Below are 22,989 nucleotides of genomic sequence, written 5' to 3'. Positions count from 1 at the left end.
GAAAGAGATGTCTACTTTGACCTCAAATCTCAGCTTCCTGAACAAAGATCAAAATGTCGCCCTGCAGAAGCACAACAGAAAAGGCTGTTCATGGAGCCCAGCGACAGTAAGGAAGGCTTTGCAGCTGAAGTTTGCTTGTGGATCTACAGGATACGATGTTCTGCTTGAGCAAGACAATCCGCTGCCGTCAAGGAGAACACTCTGCAGAAGGCTACAGCATCTTCCATTTCAACTAAGTGTGCTCACTGAAATATTTGAAATAATGCAGACCAAGATATCCATGATGGCCGATATTGAAAAAGACTGCATATTGTTCATGGACGAAATAGAGATCAGAAAAGGGCTAGAGCTAGATTGCAGTTCTGATGTTTTTCTTGGAACGACGACTCTGCTGGAGTCTGATCAACCAGCTAATCATGCTCTTGTGTTCATGGTTGGAGGCATGAACAGCCATTGGAAGCAAGTGATAGCTTATCATTTTACAGGTGCTTACATTTCTGGTGACATGTTGAGAGATTTTGTGTTTCATCTCATGCGACTCTGCTCGGAGATCTCTCTTCGCGTACTCGGTGTGACCTGTGACATGGGTGCCTCCAACCGAGCCATGTGGAGGTCTTTAAGTCTGTCGAGCTCATGTAATTCGGTGACTGTGTGCAGTGTTCCCCGCCCTTGTGATGCAAGAGAGCTTTACTTTATGCCCGGTCCCTGCTCATGTACTTAAGAATATTAGAGGACATCTTGTGAAGAAGGATGTCATGCATCTTAGTGAAAAGATTGTGTCAAGATTTAATTTGCCAAGCACTGAAATTTTGATAGGGCATGTTGAGAATTTGATTGAGCATCAGCACGACGAACAGCTCAAGGTTGCTTCAAACCTCGGTGAAATTCATTTTTCAGATGGTCACTTCACAAAAATTAAGGTCGGAATCGCTGTGTAGCTATTCAGAGAAGCCCCTGCAGGAATTAGGTACCTTGTAGATCAAGGAGCGTTACCATCGGAAGCCGAAACCATTTGCTTGGTTTTTTGAACTTTTGAGTGGAACACGATAATGACAACTCGCCATCCGTTGGTCGCCTTAAGCATGATTGACAAAGAAAAGTATGAGCGAGCAGTTTCAGTTTTGAACCTTGCGCCAGAAGTCTCGGAACTCAGCATTGGCGTGCGAAAAGTCTGGAAGCCCTGCCAGTCAGGCGTAGTCATGTCGACAGATTTTGTGCTGAAGCTACACCTTTACCTCCTGAAAGACTGCTGGTACAAATTTTTCCTGACTGGCAGGCTTGTCCAAGACTGCTTGGAGAATTTATTTTCCGTATTCCGAATGCGGGTGCCTGTGCCCAGCTCATATGATCTAAAAAATTCCATTAAAATTGTGTCAGTGAGCCAGTTTCTAAAAGATAAAAAAAATGATGCTAAAAAATTGATAACAATGATTATCTAGTTGATTTTCTCTCTCCAGAATTACAGCATGCGAGGCAGTGCGAATCTGACGAAAATGAGGAAGTCATTGATGTCGATCTGCACCCAGTGTCTTCTATCGAGGGCAACACATTTTCTCATTTAGCAGGATTCTTAGGCCAATTTTGTCTACTGTGGAACATTGCTTGGTCTGCATGCGCATGCTGACTGCAGAAGAGCCCGGAGAGCAGCACAAACTCGTTCAGCTGAAAGAGTTTGTACAAGGTGGGAAAAATTTAACTTCCGCAAGCCAAGACGTTATGAAATTTGTTGAGCATTGCAAAAGGACATTTAAATTTTTTTCTGAAACAAGGGATATTAGTCGTGTCAAAAAGGCAATGAAGACACTAAGGCAAATGATTATCAGTAGTGTGGCCCTCCCACAAGTTTCGTGCACATAGCTCTCAGAAATTTTCTAGAAACTTGTTGACCGTTTTGTGTCCCTTAGGCTTCATATTTTCGCACAATGACTGAAACACCTGAACTTACTGATCGATCCCATGGAAGCAAAACAGTAGCAGGTGCAGGTCTTCAGTGAATACAAGTTGCCTTTTGTTTTAGAACGCAGAGCAGAATGTGTACATTCAATATCATGTGCATTGTAAACAAAAAAATTATTCTTTGCTGTTCTGATATTTACGTGCTGTGTTTCACTCAGCAACACCGACTCCTATGGTCAGTGCATTTGATGTCCGCCGTATTCCAATGGCTAAACGTGCGGAGGCTTGGAGTAGCGACACACAAAATATATCTTTTAATTTGGTTTTGTTGAAGTGAACAAGCTGGCCATTATGCGCTGGCATTGCCTTGAACCTTCCCAAAACTGAAGTCAAAATTTCACGGCAAATAAGCACTGGTTATGGCTATCATGCTCTTGTGCAAAGTGAATCATACACACGCACAAGTTAATTGCAGACTACGAAAGAAAACCACGCAGTAGCAGATTCAACAAAGGTGACTATATCACACATTTCTTGAAAGCAAGACAGATTATAAAATGATCTGAGTCAATTTTGTGCTACCATTAAACAGTGAGACTCCTACGCAGTTTACTGGTCTGTTTCAACAACACCCCAAACACGAGGTGAGCAGTGTATGTCAAAATCTTCTGACAGTTGTCATGCTTTCATATATTTATCTTTTATATACTGCCACTGCTTTGTCGCAGTAGCAACAGAGGAGCAAGTTAATGCCCAAACATCCTCGAAACTGTCGTTGACAGGAAAGCTTGATATTCTCATTAGAACTGCCCGTGTGGCAGTGTTTGGCGATTCTGAAACTCCAGCTCTAAATAAGCAATTCTGACTGTTGGAAAAGCAATCGAGATGTAGAGTATCTGGGTGTACAGATAGCGCTGGAAATGTTACAACCGCAGTGAGGATTTCCACGCGGTAGTGGCAGTTTTGTCTTCCGAACGGCCCGCCGCCGCATTGCGCTCTATGCAGCCGAACGGGAGAGTGTGACCCAACATGTTGCCGTCGCGGGCAGTGTCCTCACCCTGAAAGCAGATGCGAGCGGGCATCGAGGCACACTAGCACTTTTACGACGAGCAGCGCCGCTCGCGGCTAAAGTTGGAAGGCATCGCATGCTGCCACCCTCTCCCATTGGGAGAGTGCTCCGCTCGACACACCAGTAGATAGATTCTAGGCACTATATCCGCGCGCCGCCGCGTCAGCCATTTTGTTTGTTTACGTTTATCAGATTTGTTGTCGACTTTGTACTTGGCTTGGTTTTTTATGGCTAAAATGCTGTAGAATCGCCGTAAATAATATTTTAAGCTTATATTATTATACAGAAATGGTGTCACCCGCTTTTGAAACACAACATAACGATTTCAAACATCTTTTATGCGTGCTGATGTCTTTCAATTGTACTATTTTTTCAGTGACCGTCACTGCCATCATTTTCGAATTTTTTACCGTGCAGCACCGAAGGAGACCGAATGACATTCGATGCATCGAATGACATTGGATGGGAATGGCATTAAATTTGCCATGTGGCAGGAGTATTAGTCTCCTATTGTGCTTCTGAGTTTTCCACCTTTGCGTTATATTGTCCAGTGCTTGGAGGAGGTGGGCGAGCTTGTTGTCAATAAGAGGGGTGTCTGGGGCAAAGTCGAGCGTTTCATTGTGTTGGTAAATGTCTTTTTGCACCTGAATAATCCAGGTGTCTAGGTTGAATGGGCCTGTGATGTCAGCGCTTGCCTAAATTTGCGCAGCGCGCCCCAATTAGTCTGCTTAACGGTAAATTTGCGCTGAGATCGGCGATGGTTTAGCGTTATGCAAATTAGGTGGTGATCGCTGCCCAGTGTGGACAGCATTCTTTCCCACTGCAGAGGGTCCAAGTTCCTACCAAGCGTGAGGTCTAGTTGGGCTAGTATCGGCAATAACACTGTTACCAATCCGTGTAGGTAAGATGAAATGATTAAAGATGATCAGGTGGAGCACCAGCGTTTTATTGTATAAAACTGTGCCTCAGTGGTTGGTGCGCCAATAGCCCCAGTCCACGTGAGCGCAATTAAAATCGCTGGCAATAAGTAGGGGGTTTGATCCAGCCAATTGTGTTCCCGTTTTGAGAAGAGGGGAGTGGGTTAATTGGCTGACATGGGAGAAGGTAGCAGTTAAGAAAGAACAGGGGTGACTTTGCAGGCTTGGGTGGTAAAATTTCAATAAGGCTGCGAGCGATAGGGGAGCTAATTACGTGCTGCACGTAATGCAAGGATTTACAGACGCACTTAAGGAAGACGACGAGGACAAGTGAAAAACGTCCCGATGGTGACCACCGCTCTGCTCTTGCCTTCTTTGGCTTTGGAAGCTAATCCTCCTTCTGTAGTAATCGATTCCGCTCCACAGGGCCAAGAACAAAGTGAGCAACAAATGACCTCTCAGGCCTCTCCTTCGAACAGCGTTATGGACGCATCCTCTATAGACTGTATGGATATGGAGTCTGATCTGCGCGCCCTGAAACTAAGTGGGTCTCCTCTGAATAATGCAGGTCCATCTTGCCCCCAGTCAAAGACAAAGAAGAATAACAAAAGTCAAAATGTTAAGACCAGGATTCTAGAAAAGGCAGCCGTGGCTGCGGCACTCCCGCCAAGATAGGGTTCTTAAGTGTACTCCAGCGGAATTGTCGATCTATATTCTCAGCTTCAAAAGATTTAAATTGCCTATGCTATCAGCTTCTACCAGATTTAGTTGCTTTACAGGAAACATGGCTAACTACAAATTTCAATTATCATCTCAAAGATTACTGTCCGTTCCGGTTTGACCGGTCATCACGAGGGGGAGGGTTGTTAGTGCTCATCTCTACAAAGTTTTGCCGCAGGGCATGCATTTCTTTCCAATATGCGGACAATGAATGTGAAATCCTTGCGGTTGACCTCAGTGTCCCAGGTCAACAGCCCTTTACGGTAGCTAATGCATATTTCCCGTCTGGTGTGCGTGACACTCGGCCCCTAGACTCACTCATGTCTAGTAGCCGATCTCAGGTTCTATTACTTGGAGACTTCAATTTGCACCATGTGACGTGGGGGTTTAAAACAGACAGCTTTGGTTCTGGACTATTTGATTGGGCTTCTGACAACAACTTGATCTGCAACAATTCCGGATTATCTACGTTTGTTCGGAGTCAATGCCGCTCTGCCTTGGATTTAACTTTTTCCTCCCCAGAAGTATCCGTTATGTCTTCTTTTCTTTATTAATACCTCAAAGGCCCCATTGAAGGGGTATTACATGAGTGGGTGGAATTTCAGCAGTACATTTCTCCTATTGACGATCTGAATGACGAGTCGATCTGATCAACGATGGCATTTGGCAGGTCATTCCAGTCCCTTGCTGTATGAACGAAAAATGATGACAGATGCGCAGAAGTGCGGGCAGGGGGAGGGTAGACTGCCTTCCCGTAGTTTGTGCGATTGGAGATGCGATGTGCGGGACTGATAATAGAGTTGAGATGTGATGATGGTAGAATTTATGAAACAGACACAGTCTGGAAATTTTTAGGCAGTTCGCTAAAGTTGTGAGATGAGCATTGCGTTTTAGTTGAGTTACACTTACATGATAAAAATAGGCTTAGAAAATGAAACGAGCTGAGCGATTCTGTACAGATTCGAGAGTAGTGGAAAGGTTATTTTGATGAGGGTCCCAGATCGCGCATGCATATTCTAATTTGGGATGAATAAGTGTTATTAAGTAAGCAAGGGATTTCACTGATGGGGGTGCCAGTCGCAGGGTTCGTCGAAAGTAACCAAGGACGTGATTTGCCTCATTAGTAATCTGAGATACATGAAAAGACCAATTTAGATCAGGTGTCAGATGGATGCCTAAATACTTGTAAGTTAATACTGAAGCGATTTCAGCATTCACGGTTAGATATCTTGAAGATGGTTGTGAATGACGTCGGTGGAATGATAGCAAAGATGTTTTTTTCACATTTAAGGACATAAGCCATGTATTACACTAGGTTAGTATGTGCTGAATGTCAGATTGAAGAAGCAAAATGTCATCGCTGTTAGTAATAGGCCGGTAGATAACGTAATCATCAGCGAATATGCGAATGTTAGAACATATGTTAGCAGGCAAATCGTTAATATATATGAGAAAAAGAAGGGGCCCAAGACGGTGCCCTGAGGTACCCCAGATATAACAGAGGAATAAGATGAACATTTATTAACAAAAACAAACTGCTGCCGATTAGTGAGAAAGCTGCATATCCAATTAAAAACATGTTCGTTAAGATTGAGACGAGAAAGTTTTAGGAATAGTCGTTTGTGAGGAACTTTGTCAAAAGCTTTTTCAAAATCGAGGAAGAGGGCGTCAATAAGAATGTTAAGGTCAATGCTAGAGCTAAGGTCGTTAATAAAGAGGGCTAATTGTGTTTCACAAGATAAACCTTTTAAAAAACCATGCTGGTTAGGTTGGAAAAAGTTGACGGACACTAGAAATTTTATAACTTGAGAGAAAATTATGTGTTCCATTAGTTTGGAAGTGATGCATGTGATAGATATTGGTAGAAAATTATGGCGAGAAGATGAAGGCCCTTTTTGGGGACTGGGATGACCTTGCCTACTTTGCAGTCATGGGGTATGATATCTGATGAAATGGATAGCTGAAACATATAAGACAATATGGCGCTGGTGGTATGTTTTGTATTTTTTAACACTTTAGTATTAATTCCGTTAACACCAGCTGAAGAAGTTAATTTCAAAGAGTCGATTATTTTACAATACCATCAGGTTCGAAGCTCACGTCCAGCATAGGTGGAAAGTTAAAGGAAGGGAAATCGGGTAATTTGTTATCCGGTTCGTGAGTGAAAACTGAGCTGAATGATAAATTCAAAACTTCTGCAACTTCATAATCTTCAATTGGATTCTTATCATCGTCACACAGTGTTACATTTCTGACGAGGTTAGGATTGATACACTTCCAGAAATGACGTGGGTTTGTACGAATCATGTCGGGTAGAGTAGAAGAAAAAAATGAGTGTTTAGTTTTGTATACATGTGGGTTATAGGATCTATCTGCTTGATAATAATTTTGCCATGTGTTTGGGTTATTGGTTTTTTTGGCGGTTCGGAAAAGTCTTTTCTTTTTGTTATTCATGCGTTTTAGCACGGAATTGAACCAAGGTGATTCATGGTGTTCAGTTACGGTGATGGTAGGTATAAATTTTTGAATTAGAGCTTGCATTTTGTTTTTGAACAGTACCCAATTAGTTTCAGGAGTGCGATCATGAAAATTGGTTAAAAACCAGGTTTGGAACGCATCAGGTTCTCTGTTGATGTTTTCATAGTCTCCTTTGTCGTAAAGTGTGCTTGTTTTAGTTATCTTTTTGGGGTGCGGTAAGTGGTTGAGAAACGCGTGTATTACTGAGTGGTCACTGATACTGGCAGATTCAAGAGTGATATCAAGTTTTTTGTATGTGACGTTAGTATCAGGTCTAATATGTTAGATGTTTGAGCATTCTGCCTTGTTGGGCTGGTGACCAGTTGGGTCAGACCAAAAGTGTGACAAGTATTCAAGAAATCGTGCGCAGAAGAATTAGTCGTGTCAGACGGGTTCTGCCAATTAATTTCGGGAAAGTTGAAGTCACCTCACCTAGGACAAAAAGAGAAGCGTGTGGAAGTTCAGAAGTTATCATAGGAAGGGCGTTGTGGAAGGAAGGAATGAACGAAGCATCACTGTCTGGAGCACGATAGCAAGCGCAGATTACTGTCGGCGGAAATGAGGCTTTAGAACAGATTAATAATATTTCAATGGGAGAGCCAAGTGCCATAACATGGAATTTAAGGCTGCGGTGCGTTGCTATTAGGACGCCACCGCCTCATTTACCTATGCGGTCGCAGCGGAAGACATCACAGTTATGGAATGTGGTCTGTACTTCGCTATCTGTTATGTTCTCATTCAACCATGTTTCTGTTAGTACGACTACGTTGCTTTCTGTGGTATTGATTAGGCTACATAGAGCATCGCATTTAGGCAGGAGGCTTCTGATGTTAGTGTAAAGAATTGAGAGCGAGTTGGGAGCGCCTTTTTGGGTGTCTTTAGATGATAGCTATGGTGTTCGAGGTAACACTGATTGCGATGCGCGATCGAATGTGTACGTGGTGGTTCCGGTTACCATCCTGTCGTGTCGGAGGGTAAATTTTTTTTTTGACTTTTAGCGTAATCTATGAGGTTTTTACGGGCAATACGAGTGTTACGGGAGTAGTCTGCGGAAAACTGTGATTAGTACCCTTCAAGTGTTCCGCGTTTGAAAGAACGAGTTCCTTGGTTTTGAAGAGTGCGAACTTAACAATAATAGGCCTGTTCCTGTCAGAATTGAAATTACCAAGCCGATGGGCCCGTTCTATGTCCATAGGTTGGATTGTAAGATTTAGCTCTGATTTGCAAATATCGGTTATGAGTTTCTCGGATTCAGCCCAGGTTTTGCGGTCAATATCCTTCACACCAAAGAATACTAGATTGGAACGACGGGCCCTGTCCTCGCTGTCGTCTAGCCTATGTACAAGGTCTGACAGTTTGTTTGCACTTTCTTGGGCGAGACACTGGACGCCGTTAACTTGGGCTTTAAGAGGGTCTAGTGAGGTGCATTCTTCAATTTTTGTTAGTCTTCATTTTATCTCCTTAAATGCTTTTTTTTGCTGAGCCAGTCTTGTAGGAATTGATTTCATCTCATTTATAAGGGTTGTTTGCCCATTTTTTAACTCGTCCAATGCCTCAAGCAATTCATTGTGCGAATCTGTGTTGCCTGAGCGGGTGTTAGGTCCAGGTCCAGGATTTAGTTCAATGTCCCCACATAGCAATAGAATGTGGAAAATGACGTGCGCAGTCCCTTGCAATGGCGATACAACAAAGTGGACTCGGCAGCACTATCAAACCAGCGTAACGTGTACGCTTCGCAAAAAGAGGGTAAGCATTGTTTACCTGCATGAACTAAAGGCAAGTCATTTTGACGTGACTGTCTTTGGAAGTGCTTCCGAGTCCACTGAAGGGGGCGTTGATTCCGTGGGGCTTTATACATGGTGATGGCGATGTAGATTGTGATGTTGATAGTCCTGGGAGCATGAAAGGCAAGCTGTTCGGTGATTCCAGGGGTGGCGCTGCGGGGCATGAACGTTGGTCGTTCGGCAGGTCCTGGGACGATGCGGGGCAGCGTGGCTGGCACTGTGCTTCTGCAATGGCGGCAGGATTCCAGGACTGCGAAGTTCCAGCCTTCGGGACAACAGTGCAGCATGCGTAGGAACCGGGCGACCATGAACAGGCAAGGAAGATCAGCTGCATGAAGTAAAGGCAAGTCATTTTGACGTGACTGTCTTTGGAAGTGCTGCAGAGTCCAAAGTTTGTTGACTATGCAACAAACAGTGGTCATCTACCGATTAGTTTCAAGTTTGCGTGTAAATTAACTCTTCCCGAGTGACATCAGCGCACGTTAATAAATTACAGTTGCTTTAAAGACACCCTAAAATCAGCCCTCCAAATCACTTCAGACCCGTGCGCTCAGACAAGTGCCGAAAGCAAGGCTGCACATCTATGCTCAGTACTGGACCATGCAAGGCAAAAGTCTGAATTTTTGGTTAAGGGAACCAAGGGTGCAATTGCGAACAATTGGTGGAATGCTGAGTGCACGCGTGCATACAGACGACGCAAAGCAGCTTGGAAGAAACTTCCCATCAATCAATGCCCAAAAAATTGGTAGGATTATAAGTATGTTGCAGCAACATTTAAGCGCACTGCCGCCCGTGCAAAGGAGTATAATACAAATCATTATGATTTCCTTTCACAATCAGGAAAAAAACGAGCTTTGTTTAATTTCATGAGGCGCAACAAGGCGATTCCACCGGCTGCCAACATTGAACCCCTCGTTCAGTCCCCTGCTGACATCGCAAAGGCCTTAGAGGATATTGCGTGGCCTAGAGCTTCGCTTTACATCTGCTCTACCTTCTCCTACTATATTCACATGCACCTCAAGTGATTTCACTGAGGACTCTATGCCTGAGCTGTCGCAAATTGTTCTGCACTTATCCCCAGTGGCTCCTGGCCCCGATAAGGTCACTTCATCTATGATCAAAATTTTGTTCAATGAATCTCCTGCATACCTGTTGGCTCTAGTTAACCCTTCTATTAAAGGTCCTTGGATACCTCGTGAGTGGCGTCTTGTGGAAATAGTTCCATTGCTTAAAAAGCAAGGGGAGGGCTTAACTTCAGACAACATACGCCCTATTTCATTGATCGAACCTAGTGAAATTGGTGGAACGGGTCCTTCTCAGCCTTGTCATGTCATTCATTTCGGAAAATGCTCTCTTGAATCCATGTCAAATTGGTTTCAGGCCGGGTTGTTCAATTTGGTGTGCTCACACTGACCTACAGTTGTATTAAATTAGCTCGCAATAGAAAACAGTTTGCTGCGTTTGTCACCTTGGATGTCAGTAAAGCATACGACAGCGTGGAGCACTCGACTCTGTTACTAAGATTATAGGAACTGAACTTTCCAAGCTATTTGAATTTGTTTTTTTGGAAAATAGAGAATTTTACTGCTGCCAAAATGGTGTTTCCTCAAGGAGATTTCCACAGACAAGAGGTGCACCGCAAGCATCAGTTCTCTCACCTGTTCTTTTTAACATTTTTCTAAGCTCAATTCCAAGCATTCAAAATGTGAAAACTTATGTGTACGCCGACGATATTGCAATTTTTGCATCAGCAGGTGACATTCACACTCTTTATCGAATCCTGCAAAATTACCTCAATGTTCTTGTCAACTGGCTATGAAGAATTCATCTGTCCCTCAATGTGAAGAAATGCACATTGTTAGTATTTCCGGTTTCTGTTCCTGTAAATACCTGCCTGGTCTACAGAAATAATATAATAACTCAAGTTCAGACGGTGAAGTATCTCGGAGTAATATACGACTCTACTCTATCCTGGCGGCCACACATTGAGCAAGTTTCTTCAAAAGGAATTCGGGCCATTGGCATCCTACGTAGGCTTTGTAGTGCTAAGTCTGGCATGAGAAGGCATACACTTCTGATGATTTATAAAATGTATGTCCGCCCAATTTTGGAGTTCGGGTGTGTTTTATTTTTCAGGAGCTCCGGCCTGTAAACTTCGCCCTCTTGTGCTGTTGGAGCTTGAGGTGTTGCGCCTTTGTCTGGGGCTTCCAAAATATGTTGCCAATGCTGTTCTGCACCTTGAGGCACGAATCCCATCGTTATCAGCTAGGTTTCGCCGTTTAACAGTTCAAACATTTTTAAAATTGTGCGACTCACCTCTTCACGCTAGTATAAAATTTCTTGGTCAACCTTCCGCCTTTTTTAGTGCCGCCTGGTCTCGTTTTCATACTCTGCAGATAAGTTGCGTGCAGTCCCTCCTTGATCCCATAAATATTTATTTCACAGATGTCCGCCAAATGTATAACAACTCATCATCTGTCCAAATTGAATTCGATGACATTTTCCCATCGAATGCAAAGCTGCAGCCCTTCCCGCTTCTTCAGGGTCTGTTGCAGGGCCACCTAAGGACCTTTCCATTTCATGTTCTTATTGCTACCGATGACTCGCAGGATCACGAAAAGGCAGGTGTGGTCATTTTTTCACCTTCACTGGATTGGTATTTTTCTCTCCGTCTTCCCGACTTCACTCCAATTTTTCTGGCTGAATTATTAGCAGTAATCTTAGCCTTATGAAAATTGGAAACTACCGTTTCCCAGGTCGTGGTTATGACAGACTCTCTGTTCATTTGCTCTTCATTATACTCACCCACTGATTCTTGGGCACTACGCTTCTAAGTTCCTGATTCCGCTCTATCTAAATTCGGTAAGGTTGCTTTGGGTACCAGGTCATATGGGCTTTCACTTAAATGAGGTTGCAGATTCCTTAGCAAGAGCCTCTCTCTGCGGCCCAATTGTTGCTGCCCTGCCGTGTGCATATACAGCTGCGGTGAGGTTTCGCAGCTACACAAAATTTCAGGAATTTTCTGCCTCGGCTCTTACATTATCTCCCGAATATCAGCATCTTCTGCATCCTTGGAGTAGCAAAGACTGGCGCTCACGCAGACTAGAGGTCTCTTTCACGCGTTTGCGTTGCTGGGTTCCCCTTCTAAATTTCTACCTTCACAGATCTGGCCTGGCGAATTCCCCATTGCGCCCTTTGTGTACATTCTGCACGGCGAGCTGAAGGCTGCGAGGATGGAGGACACTGGCGTTGCCGTAGCGTCTGGACGTCGAAGCGCTCGCTCCAAGTGTGAGCAGCAAGTCCCTCCACTCGATCGCATCCAGAGCTTCAAATGTCTGGAACGCAGTTTCCGCTTGACCACGAATGTACGAGAGCAGAAGAAACTCGAAGAGACCTTCCATGATGCGGGCACCGACTTGGGCTACATGGGAAAAGTGGTCACCTTCATTGACACAGTATGTCCTGTCTAAGAACATGCCGTCACTGCGTGTGGCAGCGGGAAGGAAACAAAGGCACTTGTCTCGGTGACACACTTACATATGCTCAGCCTTTTGGAACGGGCGAGTAGGGGTAGGAGAATTGTCTTCAGTGCAAACGAAGGGACGTCCACGTGCCATCTTTTCTACCTTCTTTTCGTCGCCTTCCCCTCTGCCTTAGTTTTAAAATGCGAGAGTTGCCAAATGTGCATTATTATTTTAATAAGCAGGAAGACTGCATCAACTACAAGCCAACTGTCTATCCCATAAGTCTCCAAAACCACGTTCCTGTTCTCTTAATTTGTCTCACAAAATTTGCATCCTCATCGTCGCAGTTTGCACCTCGGGAATGTTTCGTTACCACGACAGAGGAAGGCGGAGAGGAAGAAATCATTTTTCCAATAACGTTCTAACTTTTCTCCATTCTGTTGGCTCGGCTTCTTCTCGTTTCAGTTGCCTTTGCTTGGCGTCCAAGCGAATCGGCGCATAGACAAGGAGAGGAAAAAAAGAGCTCGGTGCCAAATTCTACAGACCTCAGTTAGGTGAAGTCCTACAATATTCTTCGTAAAGCAGGTCGCGTCGTAAAAAAATTGGCTGCTCTGTGGAAAGCTCGGACTTGAATATATTTGCCACACACAAGGACACGCCTATGAGATTGCGCATTTTTTTGTGTGGCTGTCTTTGGCGAAGGATAGTAGATATTTATCCGCTAGAAGCGGAGACACGTGGCAGCGAATTGTTGCCGAATCATCCTCGTATCAGAGAAAACCAGCTGACCGGCATTCAATACCCTCAGCGTACAAAGCGCACAAACAGGAGCGTACAAAGCACACGAACAGGAAAGTTCAGTTTTTATCGGTATCAATCTCTGTTGCAATAATACTGCCGACTGCTTCAAGTACATCGAGCGTGCGAACACACATCCTAGCTATACATTCATCGGAGGGGTTTGAAGCCAGCTGGCGGCCCGGGCCGCCAATAACAATCCGCGGTTTCACTATATACATACCAAATTTTTTTGTTTCGTCTCCACAAGCGGTGGCTCCAGCCACTGGCTAATACCACAGCTGTCAGTTTCGTTTGAGGAGCAATTGGTTCAGAGATTTTTGTCCCCGACAGTACTTTCACACGCAATAATTTTACCGCAGAATATTTCATACAACAACAGTGTGCTGTGGAGAAAAAGAAACAATGATTGCAGAACAGAATGTATGTTCTAATATATTGCCAAGAATCTTTGTACTTTTTAATTCACACTCGAAGCAACCGGGCTTAGGCTTAATTTGTTCGTTGGCGACGTTGGATGCGAACGGACATCGCCAATCGTCGATACTTCCAAATTGTTCCAGATTGTTGTGGTTGCTTTAGTGCCTTATCAAGATGGTTCCTTCCCAGCTTTAGACCGAGAGCGGCCAGCATTCTGTTGAATGACCACCAAGCACACTCATTGCTTTTGTCGCCGCCGAGTTATTCAGATCTATGAGAGCGTGAGTTTCCTTTAGACGTCCCTTTTGCTCTCTTATTCACTGCCAGGGACCACTACATGACAATATGCAGAGCATCATTCGCCTTTAACAATTATTTCCATTCTTTCTTAGGCAGAGTGCCCAGACCCACATGTCGTTTTTAATGCTATTAGCAGGTATGGTGCACGGTATTTCAACCTGCTTAAGCCATTATTGGTAAAAGGAAGTTGCAAAGCCCGTAGCTCTGTGTACCGTATGCTGTACGTTAGTTGTAATAACGTTTTTACATTGTCCGTCTCTACAAATGCTCATTTTGTATCCACACTTTCCCTACCATGCCTGTTCAAATGGTTCAATTTCAGCAATTTTGCAAATGCTCTATTCTGAGCAATTCGGGACACTTGTAGACAAGTAATGCCATGCAGTATGTCGCAAAAGCTTTACTTCAGTTAGTTTTTTTTTCTGTACGCCCCATGAGAAAGTTTTTCAAATTTAGTACAAAACCCGCCAACATGGAGCGATCGCGCAAGCATGGCACCCTAATTCGCTGCTCTTCTTGCACTGACTCTGCTCAACAGTGACAATGTTCTCATGATTTCACTGCATCGACACTGTAGCTGCAAGCAACAGCTTTGTGCGAAAAGATGATGCCTATTCGCCTTATTTTCTTTGAGAGTGGAAAGATTGCTTCTCTAAGTTAGAACTATCGAGAATTGCACCCCAGTGACTTTTCGTTTCCTCCGTTGCTGAAACACGTGACTGATTTCATGGTGCCTCTGAACGTACTGGGGATGTACTGAATGATTCCCTGGAAAATGCAGTGCATTGGACACAGACGCCTGCAAGACAGTCTGGAGTCCATCTTGAATCAAAACTGTAATCTAGCCTAAAACGCTGCGCTTGAGTGACAGATTTCTTTTTTTTTGTAGCAATAGTTACGTTACGGTAGCATTTTGAGCCTTCAGTGTGGCGGCGCCGTGTGGCGTGGCGAGCGGCGTGGCCACGCTGTCACGTGGTTGGTCACGTGGTGTGGAGCAGGTGCCGGTGGAGCGGTGCAGTGGCTGGTCACGTGGTTCGTCACGTGGTTGGTCACGTGACCAGCCACTTGGTGCGGAGAAGCTGCTGCTGCCAGTGGCACGGCTCGCCGGCAAAAGCGAGGTGCAACAGCTGTGCACATGCGCTGCGTCAAGTGGGACGAACATGAAGAAGCAATGCCCAGCGAAACAGAGTGGCGAAAGACTGACCTTGCACTCAACTGAGCAACTTCCACTCGGCCAGCTGTAGAGATCGCATCCATACAGGTTTAACCAGAGCTAAACCACCGCCAATTTTCTTTTGATGGGACGACAAATTTCATCATTAATACTGTTGTCAGTTTGAATACTATTTTTTTGCATATTAGCAAAAAAGCTTATCTTCCAGATTTTTTTTCATATTTTACGATTGCATGTGTTTATTACTTGTGCGACCTTTGGCAGAAGTTCTAATAAAATTGCCAATAAAATATTTTTTTCACTCGTAGGCAACGTACATTCCCTTTTTTTCTTTTCATTTTTGAAAGCAGAATTTGAGTCACCAGACTAAATTGTGCTGCCTTAAAGAAGACCTGAAGTAAACGGAGGAAAACCTTTCTTACTTACACCACCCTGAAATCGCCAATTTCTTTGTGAAACTCAGCGCGGGGATTGGGGACATACGAAAACAGACGCTACACAGCATTTTGGTTGCGTCTCCGTTTTCGTGTGTCCCGTCTTCCCGCCCATTTTTCACAATGAATCCTTACCAACTCGCCTCACGACAGCCTTAATTGCCACTTTCCCGAAGTATGAAAAATTTCAAGCTGCTTTTGTACTATAATATAAACCTATTCAATATACAGGGTGTCCAGCTAACTTTAGACACGGGTTACAAAAGAATACATTGGAGGTAGGTCAGGGAAACCACTTACATCACCTACCAACTGGCTTGCGCATCAGAGGGAATTTTTTGTTCTTCAGTTATTAATTAGCAATTAAGATAATTTTCTAAATGCGTAAATATTGACTTTACACAGCAAATGTGAATAGCAAAGTTGGAGAGCACCTTAACAAACCTGCATTCTATTTGCGATAAAGAAAGCCTCACGTATATCTTTTTTCTGAGCTCCAAAGAAAGCTTGCGAAATACAAAAAAAAATCACGCGACTCGCACATTTGTGTGAGAAGATTGTGCTGCTCTCCATCCTGGCTTGAGTGAATGAAATCAACTGCTGCCAAGGCGCGACGACCCCAATGCTCCGGCAGGCCGATATGTCGATGGTGGTTGCACCGTCACGCTTGCAGACTGGACCGTGCGGGCGTCGAAACCACCGCGCGGGCGTCGCAACCACCGTCGATATATCGGCCTGCCGGAGCAATGGGGCCGTCGCGCCTTTGCAGCAGCTGATTTCGTTCACTTAAGCCAGGAGTGAGAGGAGCACAATCATGGCACACGGATGTGCTAGTCACGTGATTTTTTTATTCCGCAAGCTTTCTTTGCAGCTCGGAAAAAAGATACATGTGAGGCTTTCTTTATCGCAAATAAATGGAATGTGGGTTTCTGAAGGTGCTCTCCAACTTTGCTATACACATCTGCTGTCTAAAGTTAATATTTAAGCATTTAGAAAAATTATCTTTTAATTAATAGCAATACAAAAAATTGTCTGGATGCGCAAGCCGGCTGGTAGCTGTATATAAGTGGTTTCCCTCGCCTACCTCAAATATGCCGGGACACCCTGTATATGCATACCTAACAGAAAACAGGCTAAGTGATTGGAACAAATCATGAATGTGGCCATCATCTGGGATGCTTGCAAGTTGGTTCGCAGCTTTTTTTTTTGTAATAAACGTAGTGTGCAACTGCCTCCTTTAGATTCACTCCTTCAAGCAAGCTTGTAATACTTTATCTTTGGAAAGAGTAACTCATTATCTAGAAGTTGAGTTGGGGAGGATTAACCTGTTCGCAGTCTGCAAACTAATTAAGAGGACCTGACCAGCATTTAAACCAGAATATCAATATGAGCGTTCCAAGTTAAATGTTTGCTAAAAACGATTCACACACGTTCTCCCCTCCCTCACAAGGTCTATTCTGCAGGAAGCAATATAGATATCCAAACGCCAGTTAATTTGCTTCTGTAACGGTGGGAATAAAACTTATTTTGTTTTCAGTGCAGTTACTTGTAAGGAATTCTTTGTGTTCCATTGAAAAAATGGATTAAGAGTTCCACTGTTGACCGCACTGATAACGATGCAGATGGTCACGCGAATTTCGTTCGTTGTATCCGAACGTCGTAATAAACGGTATCTTACTATTACAACCAAAAAATACAGTTATACAAAACTCATTTATTTCTTCAACAAAGTGCAATGTGCACGTCTTTTACTTCGTAATAGACTTAACCAAGCCTCTTTCTAAGTTCTCCAGCGCAGTGATGCGTTCCTGGCTGACACTTCCTGCCCCAATACATGGCAAGCAGTGTGCAGCTACAAGCTGCAGTGGTTAAAAATAAAGATTAAAAAGAATGGGTGCGAAAGGAGAATACAAACACAAGTCAAACATGAGCATACATGAAAATAAAGTGCATTGCAATGAAATTATTAGTTTACATGGTGAAGCGTATATATGTTTACCCATCCTTACAACATGATATAAAGACACCAGCAATAAAGAACACAGCAAAAAAAGGAAAAAGAGGAAAAAAGTACATGCGCAAACAGTTTCAAAACTTAAGACGTGGTGACATTTCAGTCCCATACATATTTATTCCGCAGGCTCTTCAATGAAATAGAGTCAAAATCTGTATTTTGCCCCTCGCAAAATCATTCAGCAGTGTTTGTAGTCTGAATTTTAACATTTGCCTACCATATCCTGTACGGCATTTGCTCAATTTCCATTCATCTGGGTTGCGCATTGGGGATATAGGAGTGTGTTTTTCAAGATGTGCCAGTAACTTCAAGATGTCATTCCCTTTAGTTCTTTCTAATCTGTATTGCTTGAAAGTCTGTAGTCATACATAGATTCTACGCTGACAATATTTAGCTGCTTGTACATCTTCTGCGTGTGACTTAAATAGGGTGCTTTGCATATTATGCGGATGGCACGTTTTTGCAGCAAATGGAGCTCATGAATATTGTCTTTAGTAGTAGTTCCCCAAACAAGTGCGCCGTAATTTAGAGATGATGAGAATAAGGAGTTGTAAAGCATGATATTAACTGCTCTTAGAAACATGAAACAATGAGGTCATTTATGTGTGCATCCCAGAACAAATTTTCAGAAAAAATAACACCGAGCGTCTTGAAACACTGAACAACCTGTATCTCCATGCAGTCAATGACAATTGGTGGTAATACATAAACGTTATTTCTTGGATGGAACATAAAAGCCTTGGTTTTTGCAATATTTAATTTGAATTCATTTCTTGCTGCCCAGGTACTAATGAGGTTAAGTGTTCGATTAGCATGGCAAGCCAAATCCGGACCAGAACTACCTGGAAAAAATAAGCTTGTGTCGTCAGTGTAAATTATGCACTTAGCAGTAGGGTCAATGTTAACGATTCCGTTTATATATAAAATAAATAGAAAAGGACCTAGGATGCTCCCTTGTGGAACAACCGGTTTCACGACAGAAGAGTGACCATTTATAACAACGCATTGGGACCGGTATTGAAGGTAACACGAAATTAACTTGTGAGCTATACCGCGAATACCATAATGCTCCAACTTTTGTAGAAGTGTACTGTGGTTAATGTAATCGAAAGCTTTTGTAAAATCAAGGAAGATACCAAGGACCATGGTTTTGTTTTCAAACTTTTCAAGGATGAGTTCTTTTTGAGCAAGGAGCGCTAGTTCAGTGGATCGATTTTTTTCGAAAACCATACTGTGCGGGAGCTAAGATGTCGTAGCGATCAGTAAAAGAAGTTAATCATTTAAGAATAACTTTTTCGAGTCCATTAGAAAAAAATGGGAGTATTGAAATCTGACGGTAATTAGACAGGTTGTTCTTGTAGCCTTTCTTATATACTACCATGACTTTTGCACATTGCATGCTCTGAGGAAACACCCCCGAAGAAAGGCAAATGTTAAATATATGCGCCAAGGTATGTGCAAATAGGTCAATAATATATTTTATAGGGTTTACTTGAAGACCCATTATGTCAGTGGACGTGCTGTTTTTCAAACTGGCAAATGTGGTTAATATTTCAGATTCCGAGACTGGCTCAAGAAATGCAGTTTGTTGGAAGGAATGTTTCATGAAAGACAAGTATCACCACTGGACGACACTGAGGCTAGAGAAAGAAAATGGTCATTGAATGTATTAGCTAAGTCCTCCCCTGAAATTTCTATGCCATTATTATTTAGTTTTGTAAGCATCCCTGAAGATTTGCAAAATATTTGGTTTAACCTGCGCCAGATGTCACTAGATTGCTGATTCGAGGAAATTAGAAGGTTATAGTGATAACGATTTCTAGCAGCACGAAGTTCTTTGGTGACATGATTTCTATAGGTCTTTAAAGCTTTGAGAGCCTCAGGGCATTTTTTGCTGATAAACTTCTGAAAGAGCCAGTCACGCTTTTTATCAGGTTAAGGAGTTCAGACGTTACCCATGGCTTACGAATTTTCTTTGACTTAGCACATGTTTTCAGGGGAAAGCAGGTTTTATACAATGATAAAAATTTCTTCACAAACATATAATAAGCTATATCAGCATTATGTTCACAGAGCACATCATTCCAGCTCACTTCCGCAATGCAATCACGGAATCTCGATAAAGTGCGCGGATTGATTTGCGAGCGAGACAAAGGCGGCTCAGATTTTGCAACAGCTAGGAACCCATTATACAGTGAAATGAAAATCGGAAGGTGATCACTTAAACAGTAATTGATGACACCAGATTTGGTACGACTGGTTTCAAAGTTTGTTATAAAAAGATCAAAGAGTGCTTGTGGGCCTTCACTCAGTCTCGTAGGTGATGTTATCACACTTTGACAAGAGTGAGTGTTCAAAAGAGATTCAAACAACATCTTTGTACGATTTTTGGCAAGAAAATTAATATTGATATCGCCACCTAATGTTATATGGCATTTTTGAGCATTGACAAATTCTAAGAGTGAATCTATGAAGGTTAAAAACGAAGATACATCACCGGATGGCGGGCGATAACATGTACAGAATATATATTTCCGTGATTTTAGTGCAAGTACCTCGAAGTTAGGAGTAGAGCAGGAAAACTCAGGGAGCAATTCGCACTCGATCTCATTGGAAATTAGCATGGATACACCGCCACCGCGTTTACTTACACAGTTAACAAAATAAGGTTTGTAACCAGGTAGTTTAACCACATCCTCTTTGCAATCAAACCATGTTTCTGAAAACATCACTAAATTAAATCTGATATTGGCCATGCTGAAAAAAACCATGAGGTCACCGTTCTTATTACGACCCGATCTCAGGTTAAAAAATGTATGCCGTTCAAGCACTGGCGAGAATCATTTAATGAACAGCCGTCCCCTTCTGCTGTGTCAACAAAGTCGCTCATATAAGAAGCCATCGTAGAAGGGTTAGAAGTTATGTCCTGACCCGGTGTTATCAAACAGCCAACTCGTAAAATGTGCGCAAAGACGGCTCAGCTCTACTGCGCACCACCCGTACTCAAGGCAGCGTATCTCCCTAGCATTAAGAACCATGGTCATTATCAGATGTACGAGAACACGTGTGTTAAGATATGTCGTTTCATTTGGAAATTTTCATGAGAGCGATATCGGCATACATGCAGTTTCTAGCACACCGAGTATGAAGAAAAATACTTCGAGCGTCTGCAGGCAAAAATGGCTGACATGTACTGTCATGGGCGATGAAGGCGTTTGTCTTGGGTAGGCGTTAGCGCTATATTTCCTTTGTCGCAATCTATTCTGGCTTATTATGGAAGCTTCCGCTGTATACAGTGATTTTTTTATGAAATGGGGAGAATGTCACGCGTCCGACATCATTGTAGAAGAATGTTATAGATCTGACGACTACCCTCCAAGGAGCATAGTTTTCCATAATCACCTCTATCGTTTTTTTTTAAATTCTCAGCTGGCAAAAAGAGACCTCTCATTGGATTCTCTCTAAATAATGTTCCTGCTTGTTGATCAGTACTTCATAGTCATCAGATTTTTTGTGCGTAGATTTTGCCATTGCGACACCAAACATACTTCCAGCCAAAAGAACGTTTTCTGGCCGCAGCCAGTCCCAGAAGACGCTTGAGAGTAGGGTACAGATGTTCATTTGCGAATACAGGCGACTGCGAAGAATTGCCAAGGTCAGAATTCTTTAAGCACAGCTTTTTAGCTTTTTCGAGCAAGGCATCCTTCGTTTGGCACTGACAGAACTGAACCACAATGCAACTGGGTTTATTCTTGGACGGCGCGCGGTGGCAAGTCTCAATGTCATCAGGGGCAATGGCCACACCGGCGAGCTCACCAAGATCACGGACAATGCTAGTGACGTCCTCGTCGGGTTTTGCATCCAGGCCCTTGATTTCAATGTTTTTGTTTCTCGAATACTGTTCTTCCTGTGTCAGACAGAACTCAGTGTCAGCAAGGCGCTTCTTAATCGCATCAAGCTCAGCACACAGTTCATCGTTTCCTTGTCTTAGTGCAGCATTTTCTGTCATAACGTCGCTACAATCCTCCTTCAGCTCTTCAGAAACTTCATTCATGTAAGTCATGCTTTTATCCTTTTCACGTATTTCCGCTCACAGCTCTCGCACATCAGCATGTAAATCCCGCTCAACCGCTTCACGGGCGGTGTTCGTCTCCTGTCTCAGTTCGTCCCTCAGATCGTTGATTTGTTTGGTCATTTTGAAGACAGCACAGAGAAAAGAAAAAAAAGTAACTCCACTAATACAGTGCCGATTCAATACAACATCAATTAAGAACACGCAAGGGCAGCAGCAACAGCGAATAAAAGAGAGGCTCAAGCAGTATGACAAGAAACAGCAGACAAACCAACCTGTAAAAACAGATGAAATGGAACCTCAGAAACGCAGCCAGCTGCGCTGCCACTGCTGCCAATGAACGGTGCGTGTGCCGGACAGTGCCTTTTATGCGCTTCGATGGTCCTGACGCCACCAAATTGCCACTGCGCAGGAGCGAAGGTAGTTTCCGCAAGCCCAGTCGGTACTGATGTCAACGCTGATGATTTCCTTCTTGCTTGCTCTGGCACAGGCTTGCGCAGGAATGAATATTGGGATTCTGTAAAAACAGATGAGATGGAAGCTCAGAAACAGCCAGCTGCGCTGCCACTGCTGCCAATACCTGCTGTGATCTAGGTGTTCACAGCAGCTGGGTGTTAGGTCAGCAACCTCGTTTTCGATCCTGTACAAAGTTGCAAGGATGCAGCCATAAAGCTTCTACAGTGCACGACCACGCTGATTGTAAGTACAGTATTCGTTACCCTTGAGTAGGACATTGCGCTCGAGCAGCGCATTAGGCTCCAAATAAAGCGACACTCCTCCGCAGCTACTATGTTCTTGAAGCAACCTTAGCGCAGAAGAGAGCCTCACTGACCTACAAATCAGGCAGGAACTAGCACTTCACTCAAAAATCATAGGCAGCAGCATAGTTTCTGACCCTATTGATTTATGCGCACAGCTCTTCCGCTATACACAAGTGTGACGCAGACTGTCTGCCATCTGCGCTCTGCCTGAAAGCAGCAGCAGCGCAGAAGGCGGAGTTTTGATTGGTCAGGCGATGCACTCCACGTGACCAAGTGGGCCATGAAGAGACGCCTCTTGAGATGTATTTAAACTTCTCAAATAGCGCCAGCGATCCATCACTGCTCTGTCAAGTAGTTTCCCTTTTGGTGTTGCCGCTCTCATGATTAGCATAGGCACACGTTTCTATTTAAGACGCTTTGCCCAACCGGCACGCACACTCGAAGTGATTAAAATTGTACCCTGTATGGTTAAGCGGGGCCGGCGGTAACTGCAGTTAAAAATCCGCCGTTCTTGTTTTTTTTTTTGGGGGGGGGGGGGGAGGGGTGTCGGCATCATCTTTGACGCGTGAACTGGGAGGCGTACTTTCGCAAATGCACCGGCGGAACGTGCAGCTTTTTGGAGTGCGGGGGCGAGTTCATGGCGCCTCTT

The sequence above is a fragment of the Amblyomma americanum genome, chromosome 1 (genome assembly GCF_052857255.1).
Source record: "Amblyomma americanum isolate KBUSLIRL-KWMA chromosome 1, ASM5285725v1, whole genome shotgun sequence".
NCBI classification, from domain to species: Eukaryota; Metazoa; Arthropoda; class Arachnida; order Ixodida; family Ixodidae; genus Amblyomma; species Amblyomma americanum.
Note: the sequence above shows the minus strand (reverse complement) of the source record.